We start from the raw sequence: 17,371 nt of genomic DNA on the forward strand, positions 1-17,371 counted from the left end.
CATTCAGTTTTTCTTAATTGCTTCAGAACATTTCTCAAATGACAATTAACATTTGCAAAACAACGAGTGTAATCCCCACACCATAATGTCATTTCTGCACAGCAGAACATAATTTTTCATTGTTTCATACAAATTTATAAATGTTTTAGTACATATATGCAAATGAAATTGTATAATACTAAATGACAGAAAAGTTAAGCACCGAGAAGTAATGGTCCAATTTGGATGTAATTTGGTACACGTGCAGACCAGTGATGGGTATGTAAATGATTAAATTTGGAAGGGGCTGCAACATCTAGTCACCAGAGACAGAGGATGCCTCGTAGACACATTAGAAAGGATCACCAGCATGTGATGGAGTTTGATCGGGGCTGCATTGTCGCTTGAGGCTGGTTGGTCATATCATGCAGTTGGAAGGAATGTGGGGCATGCAGATGTCACTGTCGTCCCATGTTGGAACCAATGAACACGTGAGGCCACCCACACACATCGTGAAGGTTCCGGTCGCCCAAGACAGACCACACCGGGGGTGATTGGTTGTATTGTGTGCCAAGCATTACAGAACCCCACGACTTCTGCGCCTGCCATCCGGACTCAGGTATTGTACTCTCTCCAACACCCTGTGTCATCCCGCATCATGTCTCAATAACTGACATCAGGCAGGCTACGAGTTCACCGTCCCATGCATAGCCTGCCATTAACACCAGCGCACAGATGGCTACGTTTGCACTGGTGCCGTAAACGGGGGGCATGGGCTGATGACGAATGGCTTTGTAGCAAATTCAGCAATTAATCTCTGTTCTGCATTACCATGGATGACCGTCGTGTGTATATGGCAGCGTTATGGGGGGCGGACCAATCCTGCCAATGCTGTGGAGAGACACACCTCCTGGCATCATGGTGTGGGGAGCCATAGGGTATGACTTCATGGTGTGGGGAGCCATAGGGTATGACTTCATGGTGTGGGGAGCCATAGGGTATGACTTCATGGTGTGGGGAGCCATAGGGTATGACTTCATGGTGTGGGGAGCCATAGGGTATGACTTCATGGTGTGGGGAGCCATAGGGTATGACTTCATGGTGTGGGGAGCCATAGGGTATGACTTCATGGTGTGGGGAGCCATAGGGTATGACTTCATGGTGTGGGGAGCCATAGGGTATGACTTCATGGTGTGGGGAGCCATAGGGTATGACTTCATGGTGTGGGGAGCCATAGGGTATGACTTCAGGTCATCTCTGGTAGTGATTTGGGGAACCATGATGGCACAGCGCTACGTCAGTGACATTCTGTGTCCGTATGTCTTACCCCTCCTGAGACGACACCCTGGTACAGTCTTTCAACCAAGCAACACCCGTCCACACATGGCGCACGTGTGTCTATGGACTGCCTGTGTCATGTTGAGGTCCTCCCATGGCCAGCCAGGTCCCCCGATCTTTCCCCAGTCGAATATGTGTGGAATAATCTTGGACGTCAACTCAGACCCATTGGGGGGGGGGGGGCGAGGGGGTGCCACACCCTACTGACATGGGACCAGCAGTGTGCTCATAATGCTAACTGCTGTGTGACTTTTTTGTTTGCCATTGTACTGTGTCTTGAGATCTGAAGAAGTTACATGTGCATGCGAGTGCTTTCTGTTGCCACATTGTAATATAGAGCCTTGCAATGTTGAAACCACGATGGGATCAAGAAGTGGACAGGGGAGGGGAACGCCCACACAAATTTCTGTTCTTCCCACCCAGTTGGTTAGCTTTAGCCTGTGCCATCTGAATCTGCTAATCACGTTTATTTCAAGAGTCCCATCAGATATTCTTATGTGGAGCATTTGACAGTAGAGGAGTAATGTCACTTTATTCTTATTAAAGCTCCTTCTTGTTAAAATGTATCTTTTGTTGCTATAGTTTGTTGCAATGTTGTGTTGAATAGGGATCTTTGCTGGTAGTGGTGTAGTTAACTCTTAGTTAGCTAGCTAGCTAACATTACTGTTGGCTAGGAAGCTCACTAGAGCAGTACAGTGGAACCCCTGTATCCGCTGATTTGGTAACCAAAAAAGTAATTCATAGTCTTCGCTACTATCCACGGTTTTGGATCTCCACAGTAGGTCTTGGATGGTATCCCCCCTGGATACGGGACACTACTGCATTTAACATGACGTTCCTATCAGCACAGAGCTGCCACAGAGCTGCAGTGAGATTTTCAATTCGAGACAAGTCTGCAGATACATGCACACATATTTATGTATGTATGTATGTAACAATTTTATTACCTTAATAAATAACCATAATAATAAATAATACTCTGTAGGGTTTGCAAATTACCCCAAAGCTTTTGATAATTGTAGGTTTATAATGGAATAATATAGATTTGTCGCAATACTTCTTACGTGAGAAGGTGAAAGCGTGAGTTTCACGGCAGATGCAATGAGAAGCAATGAGAAATGATGTTCTGCTGTGCAGAAGTGACATGGTGTGGGGATTACACTAGTTGGTTTGCAAATGTTAATTGTCATTTGAGAAATGTGTGATAGCAGTCTAGAAAATCTGTAATACACAGAAAGAATCTAGAGAGAGCATATCTTGCTTGCAAGTAATGCAGCCAAACCCAAGTTGCGACAGAAAAGAGAAATGAAACTGGATGACATTGGGAAACAAGCATGTACCCTGGTTTCTGTCTGATCGACCTCTCTCTCTCTCTCTCTCTCTCTTTTCTCAGAGCATAATTCCACACACATGCATACATGTAGCTCTATACGGTACAGTAAGCAAAGAGAATGCTTCCAAAAAAAAAGCACAATTTCCAAATTAAGAGTAGCGGAATAAAAAACCACTAGAATATCTTTTGTTCTCCAAAAAGTCACTGATATCTTGTTGGACACAAATTCAGCTGCCAGACTTCTTTTCAGGGGTAGCCCAGCCATTCCATGTAGTTTTAAAATTTCACCACCAGCTCACTTTAAGTAACTAACTTAATTATTTAAACAGGGTAGTGATTATCCAAACACAGTATGCTAAGTTTGCTCGAGATATAAGTATACAATACTCTGAATGATGCATAATCAGCCAACACACACACTGACTCATCTGAGCACAGTAGCAATTTAGCCACAGTGACACCATGTGTCATTTATGCTGGAATTTACCACTGCCCAGCGCCTGACCTTTATCCTGGAGATATCGTTACAATGTGGCTGCAGCAGGATACAGTACATACTCTGATGTGAGCAGCCTAAGCTCACACGAGCATCCAGGGAAGGCCAGAAACATCCTGCATTTGTAAAAAGTTAACGGGTGCAGAGTGATCATGCCGAATACTGCTGCTGAACAGGCTCGACATGCCCGGAGTCGCGTTGAAAGCCGGAGTAAATAAAAACTCTTCATTATGAGGCTCTTTAAATGAGTGTGATCAGTCTGCAGGGATGAGAGAGGGCCGCGCTAACGTGACGCACGCTTACAGTCTGCAGGGATGAGAGAGGGCCGCGCTAACGTGACGCAAGCTTACAGTCTGCAGGGATGAGAGAGGGCCGCGCTAACGTGACGCACGCTTACAGTCTGCAGGGATGAGAGAGGGCCGCGCTAACGTGACGCACGCTTACAGTCTGCAGGGATGAGAGAGGGCCGCGCTAACGTGACGCAAGCTTACAGTCTGCAGGGATGAGAGAGGGCCGCGCTAACGTGACGCACGCTTACAGTCTGCAGGGATGAGAGAGGGCCGCGCTAACGTGACGCACGCTTACAGTCTGCAGGGATGAGAGAGGGCCGCGCTAACGTGACGCACGCTTACAGTCTGCAGGGATGAGAGAGGGCCGCGCTAACGTGACGCAAGCTTACAGTCTGCAGGGATGAGAGAGGGCCACGCTAACGTGACGCACGCTTACAGTCTGCAGGGATGAGAGAGGGCCGCGCTAACGTGACGCACGCTTACAGTCTGCAGGGATGAGAGAGGGCCGCGCTAACGTGACGCACGCTTACAGTCTGCAGGGATGAGAGAGGGCCGCGCTAACGTGACGCACGCTTACAGTCTGCAGGGATGACAGAGGGCCGCGCTAACGTGACGCACGCTTACAGTCTGCAGGGATGAGAGAGGGCCGCGCTAACGTGACGCACGCTTACAGTCTGCAGGGATGAGAGAGGGCCGCGCTAACGTGACGCACGCTTACAGTCTGCAGGGATGAGAGAGGGCCGCGCTAACGTGACGCAAGCTTACAGTCTGCAGGGATGAGAGAGGGCCGCGCTAACGTGACGCACGCTTACAGTCTGCAGGGATGAGAGAGGGCCGCGCTAACGTGACGCAAGCTTACAGTCTGCAGGGATGAGAGAGGGCCGCGCTAACGTGACGCACGCTTACAGTCTGCAGGGATGAGAGAGGGCCGCGCTAACGTGACGCACGCTTACAGTCTGCAGGGATGAGAGAGGGCCGCGCTAACGTGACGCACGCTTACAGTCTGCAGGGATGAGAGAGGGCAGCGCTAACGTGACGCACGCTTACAGTCTGCAGGGATGAGAGAGGGCCGCGCTAACGTGACGCAAGCTTACAGTCTGCAGGGATGAGAGAGGGCCGCGCTAACGTGACGCAAGCTTACAGTCTGCAGGGATGAGAGAGGGCCGCGCTAACGTGACGCACGCTTACAGTCTGCAGGGATGAGAGAGGGCCGCGCTAACGTGACGCACGCTTACAGTCTGCAGGGATGAGAGAGGGCCGCGCTAACGTGACGCACGCTTACAGTCTGCAGGGATGAGAGAGGGCCGCGCTAACGTGACGCACGCTTACAGTCTGCAGGGATGAGAGAGGGCCGCGCTAACGTGACGCACGCTTACAGTCTGCAGGGATGAGAGAGGGCCGCGCTAACGTGACGCAAGCTTACAGTCTGCAGGGATGAGAGAGGGCCGCGCTAACTTGACGCAAGCTTACAGTCTGCAGGGATGAGAGAGGGCCGCGCTAACGTGACGCACGCTTACAATCTGCAGGGATGAGAGAGGGCCGCGCTAACGTGACGCACGCTTACAGTCTGCAGGGATGAGAGAGGGCCGCGCTAACGTGACGCACGCTTACAGTCTGCAGGGATGAGAGAGGGCCGCGCTAACGTGACGCAAGCTTACAGTCTGCAGGGATGAGAGAGGGCCGCGCTAACGTGACGCAAGCTTACAGTCTGCAGGGATGAGAGAGGGCCGCGCTAACGTGACGCACGCTTACAGTCTGCAGGGATGAGAGAGGGCCGCGTTAACGTGACGCACGCTTACAGTCTGCAGGGATGAGAGAGGGCCGCGCTAACGTGACGCACGCTTACAGTCTGCAGGGATGAGAGAGGGCCGCGCTAACGTGACGCACGCTTACAGTCTGCAGGGATGAGAGAGGGCCGCGCTAACGTGACGCACGCTTACAGTCTGCAGGGATGAGAGAGGGCCGCGCTAACGTGACGCACGCTTACAGTCTGCAGGGATGAGAGAGGGCCGCGCTAACGTGACGCACGCTTACAGTCTGCAGGGATGAGAGAGGGCCGCGCTAACGTGACGCACGCTTACAGTCTGCAGGGATGAGAGAGGGCCGCGCTAACGTGACGCAAGCTTACAGTCTGCAGGGATGAGAGAGGGCCGCGCTAACGTGACGCACGCTTACAGTCTGCAGGGATGAGAGAGGGCCGCGCTAACGTGACGCACGCTTACAGTCTGCAGGGATGAGAGAGGGCCGCGCTAACGTGACGCACGCTTACAGTCTGCAGGGATGAGAGAGGGCCGCGCTAACGTGACGCACGCTTACAGTCTGCAGGGATGAGAGAGGGCCGCGCTAACGTGACGCACGCTTACAGTCTGCAGGGATGAGAGAGGGCCGCGCTAACGTGACGCACGCTTACAGTCTGCAGGGATGAGAGAGGGCCGCGCTAACGTGACGCACGCTTACAGTCTGCAGGGATGAGAGAGGGCCGCGCTAACGTGACGCAAGCTTACAGTCTGCAGGGATGAGAGAGGGCCGCGCTAACGTGACGCAAGCTTACAGTCTGCAGGGATGAGAGAGGGCCGCGCTAACGTGACGCAAGCTTACAGTCTGCAGGGATGAGAGAGGGCCGCGCTAACGTGACGCACGCTTACAGTCTGCAGGGATGAGAGAGGGCCGCGTTAACGTGACGCACGCTTACAGTCTGCAGGGATGAGAGAGGGCCGCGCTAACGTGACGCACGCTTACAGTCTGCAGGGATGAGAGAGGGCCGCGCTAACGTGACGCACGCTTACAGTCTGCAGGGATGAGAGAGGGCCGCGCTAACGTGACGCAAGCTTACAGTCTGCAGGGATGAGAGAGGGCCGCGCTAACGTGACGCACGCTTACAGTCTGCAGGGATGAGAGAGGGCCGCGCTAACGTGACGCACGCTTACAGTCTGCAGGGATGAGAGAGGGCCGCGCTAACGTGACGCACGCTTACAGTCTGCAGGGATGAGAGAGGGCCGCGCTAACGTGACGCACGCTTACAGTCTGCAGGGATGACAGAGGGCCGCGCTAATGTGACGCACGCTTACAGTCTTTTTGCAATTGCTTAAGCACAATTTTGAAAACAGAGCCCAGTTTTCACATAATGAGCAGAACAGTACACCCAAGCAGCACAACACCTCAGATCATTTGCTCAGATCAAAACTGTACAATTTTCTTACAAAAACCTGATTTTCATGTCATAACTTAAACACATCCATCATACGGTCTGATTCTGTTTGAATCAGTTAAACACTCCTATGCTCCAGCCTAAAAGACGTTTAGCATTTACACAGAGAAAGCATAAAAATAAATTCAACACTACATGGCACCAATCGTGCAGACCGATTAAAATTTTATTTATTTTCATGTATTCAAGTCAATCAGTAATGAACTTTTCAACAAAACATTCATAAGAAAACATTTTCCAGTTATCATACAGTATTCCTGAACGTATCATTGGACGGTAAGCTACCAGTAGGAACATAAAGCAACCAGTTCAGAACTGAAAAAAAGAGAAAACGAAATATCATCTCTCCGGCTAGGTGGACCTGTCCACAGGACCACATCAACATCGCAGGCTGTGTTTTCCTTTGCAAGGCAATGTGGAAGAATCTTCTGGAGTGACGAATTCAGCCTTGTATTGATGCTACATTAATTTGGTCACAGGCTTCCTCCATAGCTTGGATGAGTGGCATCTGGACATACGGCCGGAGATCATACACCTTCCACCGCCATGCTGAGAAGAGCCCCTCAGAGGGGTTTAGGAAGGGGCAGTATGGTGGAAGTTATTAAACTGTAAATTTATCGATGAAGCCAGTTTTGGGCCTCAGCAGAACGATGAAAAGATGCATCGTCCTAGACGACAATGTATCGCATCTGGTCCCTTTGGTTTGCTGCTGTGATAATATTGTGTAATCCAGGGGACTCAAACTCCAGCCCTGGGGGGCCAGAGCCCTGTGTAGCTTAGTTCTTTCCCTGTTCCACCACAAATGATTCAGCTGTGTGGTAATTAGCACAAGGAATTGAATCAGGTGTGTTAAATGAGGGTGAACCAAAAACTGTGTAGGGCTCCGGCCCCCCAGGACTGGAGTTTGAGACCCCTGGTGTAATCTCTCTAAAAATGTAAGAATGAGGTAGGTGTTATAAGGACCCAAGTTGGCATGGTGGTGGAGGACCCCATTCTGTGAAATGGCAGCACAAAGGGTAAAGTTGCCCCCAAGTTGCCCTGGTACACTGTCAATAGCCCTGTGGCCAATGATGTTTCTCCCCCTTCTTCTCACTGTTCTCGGGTTAGATCCAGCCTCATCAATGTGTATAAACTCATGCCGGACTTCGTCCGCATCCATTTGCAACACTCTCGGAAATACAGTAAAAGATCATATTGTGTAGAACAATATATACTGTAGGTCCGCTGTTCAGTAAAATTACATGTACAGTTACAAAAGGTTATGTGTGCAGTGCACAATACCACAGTCAGTAAACACAACTTACCTCTGCATATTCGACTTTGAAACAGACAGATAGACAGACAGACTGTGTGGGAGAGTGGCCACTGAGACAAATGAACCTGTGTACGGGCACGTCATCAACCATGGACCATGACTTCACGCAGCTTATGACATTTGTGTACAAACATACATTGGCGATTGATGTTTCAGCATGGTTTCAATCTTTTCATTTCATTCTATTAGCAACTTTTCATTCTATTTTCACTCTATTTTCATGCTATTCTTGCAATAAAACAGACTTGTGTTTCCATATACTTAGTGAATGTGTCTTTCATTTTGCAGGTCAGTCAGCATGTGGGATATTTTGTATAGATATGACAAGCTTCAGTGAAGGTTCCCATGTCACACACACAGGTTCAGGCTGCCTTGAATTTCAGCTAGCAGTCTGAGCACACAAATGCAAATGTGCCAGGGTTCACAGGAAATTGATGTGTTTGCACAACAAAAGCAGGAGGACAATGGGGCTGAAGGCCTGCAGAGGTTTAGGAGTCCTAGGTATTTTTCACCAGAAAATAAAAAGGTTAGTAGTTCTAGTGTTAATCCTATGTAGGCCAAACAAAATTCATGTAGCTGTAACTGTATAGTGATACAGGAATAGGTACCAACACTGTTGACAGAAGATAAGTTTCTCACCAGTGCTCTTGACAAAATGCCACTGTGTACCTGCTTAGTTTAGTCTGTACCCTCAGTGTTAGTCTGTGGTTTGCAGTTTTTCTCGATTACTAAAACACATTTCTTGAAATTATACCTCAGTTTCCCGAAACTCTGAACACAAATCCATAACTGCTCACTCAACTTCTGAAACTTCCACTATTCGGGTCAAAACCAAACTCTCCACTCAAAACCATGCATTTGACAGGGGCAGCACCTGTTTGTCTGAGTCTTTCTTGTCTTCCCCTATTGTCCAAGTCTTTAGTGTTTCCTCTGTTCCCCAAATAGCTGCATAGCTCAATGAGCTGAGCATGTGGCTACCTATCAGTCCCTCAGTCTTGTAATTAAATCCCACCTCCTCTTTTTTTGTATTTTTGTAGATTTTGTTCTCTTGTGTTTCATTTGTATCAGTTTTCTAGCTCCTGTGTTTTGATTTGTATTTGGTTTTTGCTGTTTGTGTTTTTATTCTCTGTTATTCCTGTGTTAGATTCTGGTTCCCTGTTTGATTCCCTAGTTCCCTGAGTTAATTAGTTTCACCTGATGCCTGTTTTCTTGTGCCTGTCCTTCTGTATTCTACCCTGATTGCTCATTGTCCTGCACCCTCCCTGATTGGTTAATTGTTTTCACCTGTCATGTATTATCCTTGTTAACCTTTTGTATTTAAGTTCCTGATCCTGTTCAGTTCTTGTGGGAGTCATTGATGATGTTGAATGTTCTGTTATTTGTAACCTGCCCGACCCTTTTGTCATTAGTCTTTGTTTATTCCTTTTACTTTTTAACCCCTCACGGTCCTTTTTATTTTGTGGTGTTCCTAGTGTTTTCTGTTTTTCTGTTAATAAACCCCGTTTGTTCAGTGAGTTGCAAGTGGGGCGTCCACATTCTGTTCCAGCCTGCACCATGCCATGCCCTAGTGCAAAACTTGCCCGGGTTCATGACTGCATTCTCACTGAAAAATCAAACTTTGCCCTCAGACATAACACACAAGTCCTCAAAATCATAGTATGACACACTGCTGAGTAAAAACCACCGATGAGTAATGTTGCTTATGTTGCTTCACAGAAACTGCTTTACATGATGAACGCATTAAAACACCATTAATGTTCATATTTACACATTTTTTTTATTTCTTCATGTACTCCCCCAGACAGAGAACATCAAAACCAATATTCAGTGAAGTATAAATGAAAAAACAGTGAATACAGAAATCAAAAACTTAGTCTGCCACAGCATCTCTTCTCTGGTATGGATCTGGCTAAAGAATCTCATCTACATGGATGGCAATATTAGCCCTCGCCAGGCAGTGAGGGAAAAGCCTCTTGGCATGTCTTATCCACCCCTGACAGGCCTCTTCCATGGCCTGCAGGAAGTGAACACGAATGTTACAGAACCTTGGGATGTTGGTGAACTAGGCAGACCAGAGAAGCCTGATGGAAGCTGACGTTGTCCCAAATGATGTTTGTCCCAAAAACATAGCGAGGCTCTTCTGGTTGTGCTGGGTCTAGCTGGTAGACATGGTCTCTTAGACCATTAAGGAAGGCAAGGAGGAGCATGGTGTTATAGAGACCAGGAACGGCATGGTAGTGGAGGACTCCTCGGAGACGATGGCAGCACACATACAGTACTGTAGTGACATTCCCTCCTCTATGACTGAGGACACTCACTGTAGCCCAATGGCCAATTAAGGTCAGGTTAAATCCTACCCTTCTGTCTATCTATTGAAGGCTCTGATTGGTGTGTGAACAGTTTGGACTCCTGTTTCCATCTGGATAATCATGTGCTAATTGGGTTCACGTTCTGCTGACTTGAGTGAACAATATTGACTGCAAGTGCTTTGTAAATGAGCACATGGTTTAGGCAATGAGAACTGAAGGGATTTGTGTGTAGAGTAGAGATGCGCGGATGGCGGTTATATCCGCGGGCGCTGCGGATAATCCGCGGGTTGGGTGGGTCGGGTAATAAAAAAATACATTTTAATTAATTGCGGGTGGGTCGCGGGTGGATGAGATCAATCATTAATGATGCAAATATCAACTACATTCTCTAAAATACGAACATGTTTTAAATGCATTTTTCATCAGGCAGACAGTCGCTAATTTGCGCTCTCGTTTTAAAAAAATACGTGCGTGGCGGGAGGAGGGGGGTCCATTTCTTAAAGCAGAAACGGAGGCGAAACAGATCCGAGAGAGACTAAAAAAGGGAGAGTTAAAAACAAAACAAAAGGAAGGAAAGAAAAGTGCTGTGTGGGAGCGGTTTAGCGAAGTGCCTATCGCCTGTTACCTATCGCCTGTTACCTATCGCCTGTTACCTATCGCCTGTTACCAAGTGCCTACGAGTTTTTTTTGTGAAAAAAAGTTCTTAATTGTTCTCTCTTTTTTTTTAATTTATTTGGAAAGCATAATATTCTGTATTATTTGAATAGATAGGGCAAATAAATTTGCCGTTATCCAGTCATTGTGTGTTTATGTGTTGCAGCGACAGAAACGGTGATATTCCCATTAAAGTCTGAATGGAGTAGGCTAAAGACTGTTTATTTTATTGAGAAAATGTTGGTTAATCTGGCCAAAGACAGAATTTGTTTTATGAATAAATGTTCATTTAAAGCAGCATACGATACGCGTATTATTTTACTATCAGAGATGCGCAGATTAGCTCTAAAGTCACTGAATCTGCTGTTAAAAACGAAGAAGCGGGTGCGGATATCTATATCAGAGAAAATTATAGGTGGTGGCGGGTGGATGATTTGTTTAAAGCCGCGGATTCGGGTGACATTTTAGCTGATCCGCGCATCTCTAGTGTAGAGTTTTGCTCTAACAGTTCAACAAATCTGAATCGTGTCAAAACAGGGGAATAGTGTCTATAGTTTAGGGAAATGGGTGTGTTTTCTGCTAGTTGGCGTAATGGTTTTAGAAATTTAACTCATAAGCCTGATAATATTGTGTAAGCAATTGAGAAAAACTGTATTACAAGGTCCACAAGTATAGCACTAATTTCATCAGACAGATTTTGTCGTCTTCTTCTTTGTGCACATCCTACCCCTCCTCCAGGTCTTCCTCTACCTCAGCCTCTTCCTCCACCTTGTTCTCTCTGGATGTCTCCTCTCATCCACTCTCCCCCTCTTTCTCTGACACTGTCCATTTTTGTTGAAAACAGGTGACCTGTTGCCTTTTTAATAGTGCTTGTAAACCTGATTGGTGTGTCATATTCATGCACCTGTGTGTGTGCACACTTGGTGGTTGTGTTTAACCAATTGATTGATGGGTTCAGTTGAAAGCCTTTGCTTTGAAATTGCAAGAAAGTAACATCATGATATATTTCTGTGTCAAATGTATACAAGTGTGTTTACTTTAGTGTTTTGCAAATCACTGTGTGTGTGCGCGTGCGAGCGTGTTTACCAATCCTTATGGGGACATAATGTCCCCATAATGTGATAAATATCTGTTTTTTTTTCCCTTATGGGGACCGGTTTCCTGGTCCCCATAAGGGAAAACTCTATTTTATAAAAATCGGTGACTGCTTTGAAAAAACTAAAAATGCAAAAACTCTTGTATTTTGTTAGGTTACTTATGGTTAGGGCAGGGTAGGGGTTAAGGTTGTCATAGTTAGCATTAGCATTTTTCCCATTGAAATGAATGAGCGGTCCCCATAAGGACATGTTTACCCTACATGTACGTGCGTGTGTGTGTGTGCTCTTTTGCAATAAGTGTGAAGCTGTGGTCCGCACGCCGCGTCCTCCTGGGCCATTTGCTGCGTCCTCCTGGTCCGTACGCTGCGTCCTCCTGGGCCCTGATTTATCTAATCAGACACTGTACTAGGTAATAAACAATGCTTCCTCAAGTGCGTGACCAGACTGAATGTTACTATTTGCACAAACTACACAGAATCGGGACATTTGCCCCAACTATGGCCAGTAATTGAATTTAGTGAGAAACTGACAACACTGTTCCACCATGATGCTGTGCTGTAGTGTGAATGATAGAATGACAGCTACTTCATTAGTCATCTGAAAATATTTAATCAAAAGCACACTGTTGTTTTGCATACATCCCACTAACATAATCAGATCTTTATTATTGAATACACACAATTACAGAATTAAAGTGAATGGTGTGATAAAGTGAAGCTTTCCTTCAGGTAAATGAGAGGCAGTACAGTAAGAAGCCAAATGTTGAAAAGCTGATAAGTTTCTTTGATGCGCTTGATGGAAACAGCACCGTTTGCTCTGATGCGGTGTGGAGTTTGCAGAGATGCATGGTTGCATCCTCTCTGAGGCTACTGCTGTTGCTGCTGTGCAACAAAGCTGCTGAGATGGTTGGAAAAAGAGACAGACTGCAGAATCTCTGTGACACGCATGCGTGTAACTGCAGTTTTTCTGTGACACACATGCATGTGACTGCAGTACAGTATCTCTGTTACACACATGAGTGTGACTGCAGAATCACTGTGACACGTGTGTGACTGCTTTATCTCTGTTACACACATGTGTGTGACTGCAGTATCTCTGTGACACACATGCGTGTGACTGCAGTATCTCTGTGACACACATGCGTGTGACTGCAGTATCTCTGTGACACACAACCCTGTGACTGCAGAATCTCTGTGACACACATGAGTGTGCTCCCACACGTGGAGGCTTCATTTCATGCCAGCTGCACACAGTCTCTCTCCATTTTTCAGGTCCCCACGAAGATCTGTCAATGCAATAAAAAAACTAAAAATATTTATTACATTGTGTGTGTGTGTATGTGCATTCTGGAAATGTCCATTTGTGTCAATTCTGATGGAAAAATCCATGACCTGAAGACATAAGGGGTAGAAAGATAAAACAGACTAAACAGACTAAACTAAGTGAACAAGGAATGAATCTGTGCCTTGCTGCCCAACATGATGGAATCTGTGCCTTGCTGCCCAACATGATGGAATCTGTGCCTTGCTGCCCAACATGATGGAATCTGTGCCTTGCTGCCCAACATGATGGAATCTGTGCCTTGCTGTCCACATGATGGAATCTTGCTGCATTTGCAAATGAAAGGCAACAAAACTGCTGGTCATATCAAGGGAGATGTCATGTGATACAACACTAAAATGCCCAATGCACACACAATGGCATGCCCACCTCTACGAGAGAAGCCCAGTGTGCACCCTCACAGTTTACACATCACAATGACATGCCCATCCTCTACGAGAGAAGCCCAGTGCGCACCCTCACAGTTTACACATCACAATGACATGCCCATCCTCTACGAGAGAAGCCCAGTGCGCACCCTCACAGTTTACACATCACAATGACATGCCCATACTCTACGAGAGAAGCCCAGTGCGCACCCTCACAGTTTACACATCACAATGACATGCCCATCCTCTACGAGAGAAGCCCAGTGCGCACCCTCACAGTTTACACATCACAATGACATGCCCATCCTCTACGAGAGAAGCCCAGTGCGCACCCTCACAGTTTACACATCACAATGACATGCCCATCCTGTACGAGAGAAGCCCAGTGCGCACCCTCACAGTTTACACATCACAATGACATGCCCATCCTCTACGAGGGAAGCCCAGTGTGCACCCTCACAGTTTACACATCACAATGACATGCCCATCCTCTACGAGGGAAGCCCAGTGTGCACCCTCACAGTTTACACATCACAATGACATGCCCATCCTCTACGAGGGAAGCCCAGTGTGCACCCTCACAGTTTACACATCACAATGACATGCCCATCCTCTACGAGGGAAGCCCAGTGTGCACCCTCACAGTTTACACATCACAATGACATGCCCATCCTCTACGAGAGAAGCCCAGTGTGCACCCTCACAGTTTACACATCACAATGACATGCCCATCCTCTACGAGAGAAGCCCAGTGTGCACCCTCACAGTTTAAACATCACAATGACATGCCCATCCTCTACGAGGGAAGCCCCGTGTGCACCCTCACAGTTTACACATCACAATGACATGCCCATCCTCTACGAGAGAAGCCCAGTGTGCACCCTCACAGTTTACACATCACAATGACATGCCCATCCTCTACGAGAGAAGCCCAGTGTGCACCCTCACAGTTTACACATACTCTACATACTCTACATACTGTACATACTGCACAACGACGAATGATGCCGAATGGTTCTGTCATTGGAATGTTTGGGCAGATTTTTTTTCTCCCTTATTCTTTTCAATCTTTCTTTTACTTTTCAAATTAATAAATTGCAACAACAACAACTATAATAATAATAATAATGATAATAATAATAATATCCTAAGTGCAGCTTAATATGTCTGTCAGTCTTAATGTCAGTAACAGTGCATGCACCACCTCAGTAATAATAATACTGGTATTGCCCCATGCTCTGCAGCATGATGTCAGTTTGTGACTTCCTGCCCCCCCTCCTCCCCTCGAAACCTATAATGTGTTTTCCATGTAACACTTTCAATTCCAAACGAATTTCATGCTGTGTTTCCAGGACAAAATCTCCCAAACGTGACATTTACACCAAAAAAGAAAGAGAAACCCTAGTGAGACAGTGAGCTGCCCCTGCAGTATCGATTCTCCATTCTGGGTGACGATGACCTCGTGTGACTGTGACTCCCCCTGCGTGCTGCTGGGGGGCCTCCTGCACACCTTCCTTTCTGGGGATTCACTAGTGTGCGCAGGGGAGACCGAGTCTCACTTTTGCTTCTCTTTCTGTTTTCGCTTCACATTCCTCTCCAGCCTCTTGCCAAAAGGTTGGGGAACCCCTGGGGTGGGGTGGGGGGGGGGCAACCAGAAAGCAGAAAGTATCTGGCAGGGAGATGGGGGGCGGGGGCTGACATGATGCGTGACAATGGGGGCTACAGACCTCCGCCGTGATGCTTTCAAAGAACAACGCTCTCCAGTGCTACACCCACAGATACTCACTCATATGACTGACTATTGTTACCACATTACTCAAATGTAAGTCATTAAAATGTAAATATAGATGCCAATCATTTTATTAATTTAACACGGTGCCAGTCCTAGCTTGTTGTTGTAGCCAAACAACAAAAAACTCATGCAAAAGCAAGAAACTTCATTATCGATGTAATGCCATTTGCAACTCAAATGTCTTGTATGTGTCAGATTTAGCCTAAAATCCAGTCTGTCTGCAGAGAGCAAAGTTACAGTAACTACAACCACAGAAGAAGGTGGAAAGCAGAAGCATTAGAGAGATATAATCAACAGGACAGGGACACCCTGGGCCTCAGGATCCCCCTCCCCAGACCTTGAGGACCCCCCCAGACCTGGATCTGGCCCAACATTGTTGTCTGTCCCCTCCATTGATCTTCTAGATGACCATTTACAGATATTTAATGCAGGATGTGATGTGTGAGTGTCACTGCAAATGAGGTGCCTATGCTCCAGATCAGTGACAAGGCGTGTGATTGCCCAGACTGCCACAAGTCACTGCACTGCCCCCCACAGCGATGACACACTGCACTCTGATGTGTCACGATCAGATACCCATACATGGCTCACCAGCTGACGCGGCCCACTTCGTCTCTGCTCTTTAATTAGACAGTGACCATCTGTCAATGGGGGGTTTCTAAACATCTCGTCTGATCACCCACCCCCCGCCCCACGCCAGCCACAACGGCAAAGGAAATGGCACATATCTAAAAAAACACACTGTGAGCGTTCAGTGGGAGGGGGAGTTCGGGGGGCAGTAGGAGGTTTGGCTGCATACGTGCTCCCTGAACGTTTTTTATGCACAGTCTGCTGTCCGGTTAGCCCGCCTGACCCTGAACGTTTTTTATGCACAGTCTGCTGTCCGGTTAGCCCGCCTGACCCTGAACGTTTTTTATGCACAGTCTGCTGTCCGGTTAGCCCGCCTGACCCTGAACGTTTTTTATGCACAGTCTGCTGTCCGGTTAGCCCGCCTGACCCTGAACGTTTTTTATGCACAGTCTGCTGTCCGGTTAGCCCGCCTGACCCTGAACGTTTTTTATGCACAGTCTGCTGTCCGGTTAGCCCGCCTGACCCTGAACGTTTTTTATGGACAGTCTGCTGTCCGGTTAGCCCGCCTGACCCTGAACGTTTTTTATGCACAGTCTGCTGTCCGGTTAGCCCGCCTGACCCTGAACGCTTTTTATGCACAGTCTGCTGTCCGGTTAGCCCGCCTGACCCTGTACGTTTTTTATGCACAGTCTGCTGTCCGGTTAGCCCGCCTGACCCTGAACGTTTTTATGCACAGTCTGCTGTCTGGTTAGCCCGCCTGACCCGCCTGACCCTGTATGACAGGGGTTTTGTGGAGGCTGAGGTTTGGAAATGCCCTCTTTGCTGATATTGTGCCCCTGATCTGTAGGCATCTTTGGTTAAGGGCAACTGGCGACCGTTTGCCAGGGCCAGTTGAAGCCCATCTTGTGCCCAAAGCCAGCTTCAGCACCACCCTGAAGGCTTCACTTTTTCCCAGTTTCACTCCAATATGGGTGCCCTGTCCTGCCATCCAGCCTACCAGCTTCTAGTGTCCCAAGCCTGTTGAGAGCATTCTGGTCTCTGAAGCATGCTCGACATTGGCTTGGATGCTTTCCATGCAACACGAGATAAACAAGAAGCCGGTACTGGTTACGTCAGACCTCCTCTGGGTGTGTACTGGGTACTTGAGGCCTCTTGTGGGTATGCACTATTTATGACAGGCCTCCTTGGAGTGTGCAGTGGTTACAGCAGGGCTCTTCCAGTTGTGAACTGGGTGTAGCAGGCCTCTTCTGGGTGTGCACTGTTTATCCTGGGATGGATCTG

The sequence above is a fragment of the Paramormyrops kingsleyae genome, chromosome 5 (genome assembly GCF_048594095.1).
Source record: "Paramormyrops kingsleyae isolate MSU_618 chromosome 5, PKINGS_0.4, whole genome shotgun sequence".
Taxonomy (NCBI): domain Eukaryota; kingdom Metazoa; phylum Chordata; class Actinopteri; order Osteoglossiformes; family Mormyridae; genus Paramormyrops; species Paramormyrops kingsleyae.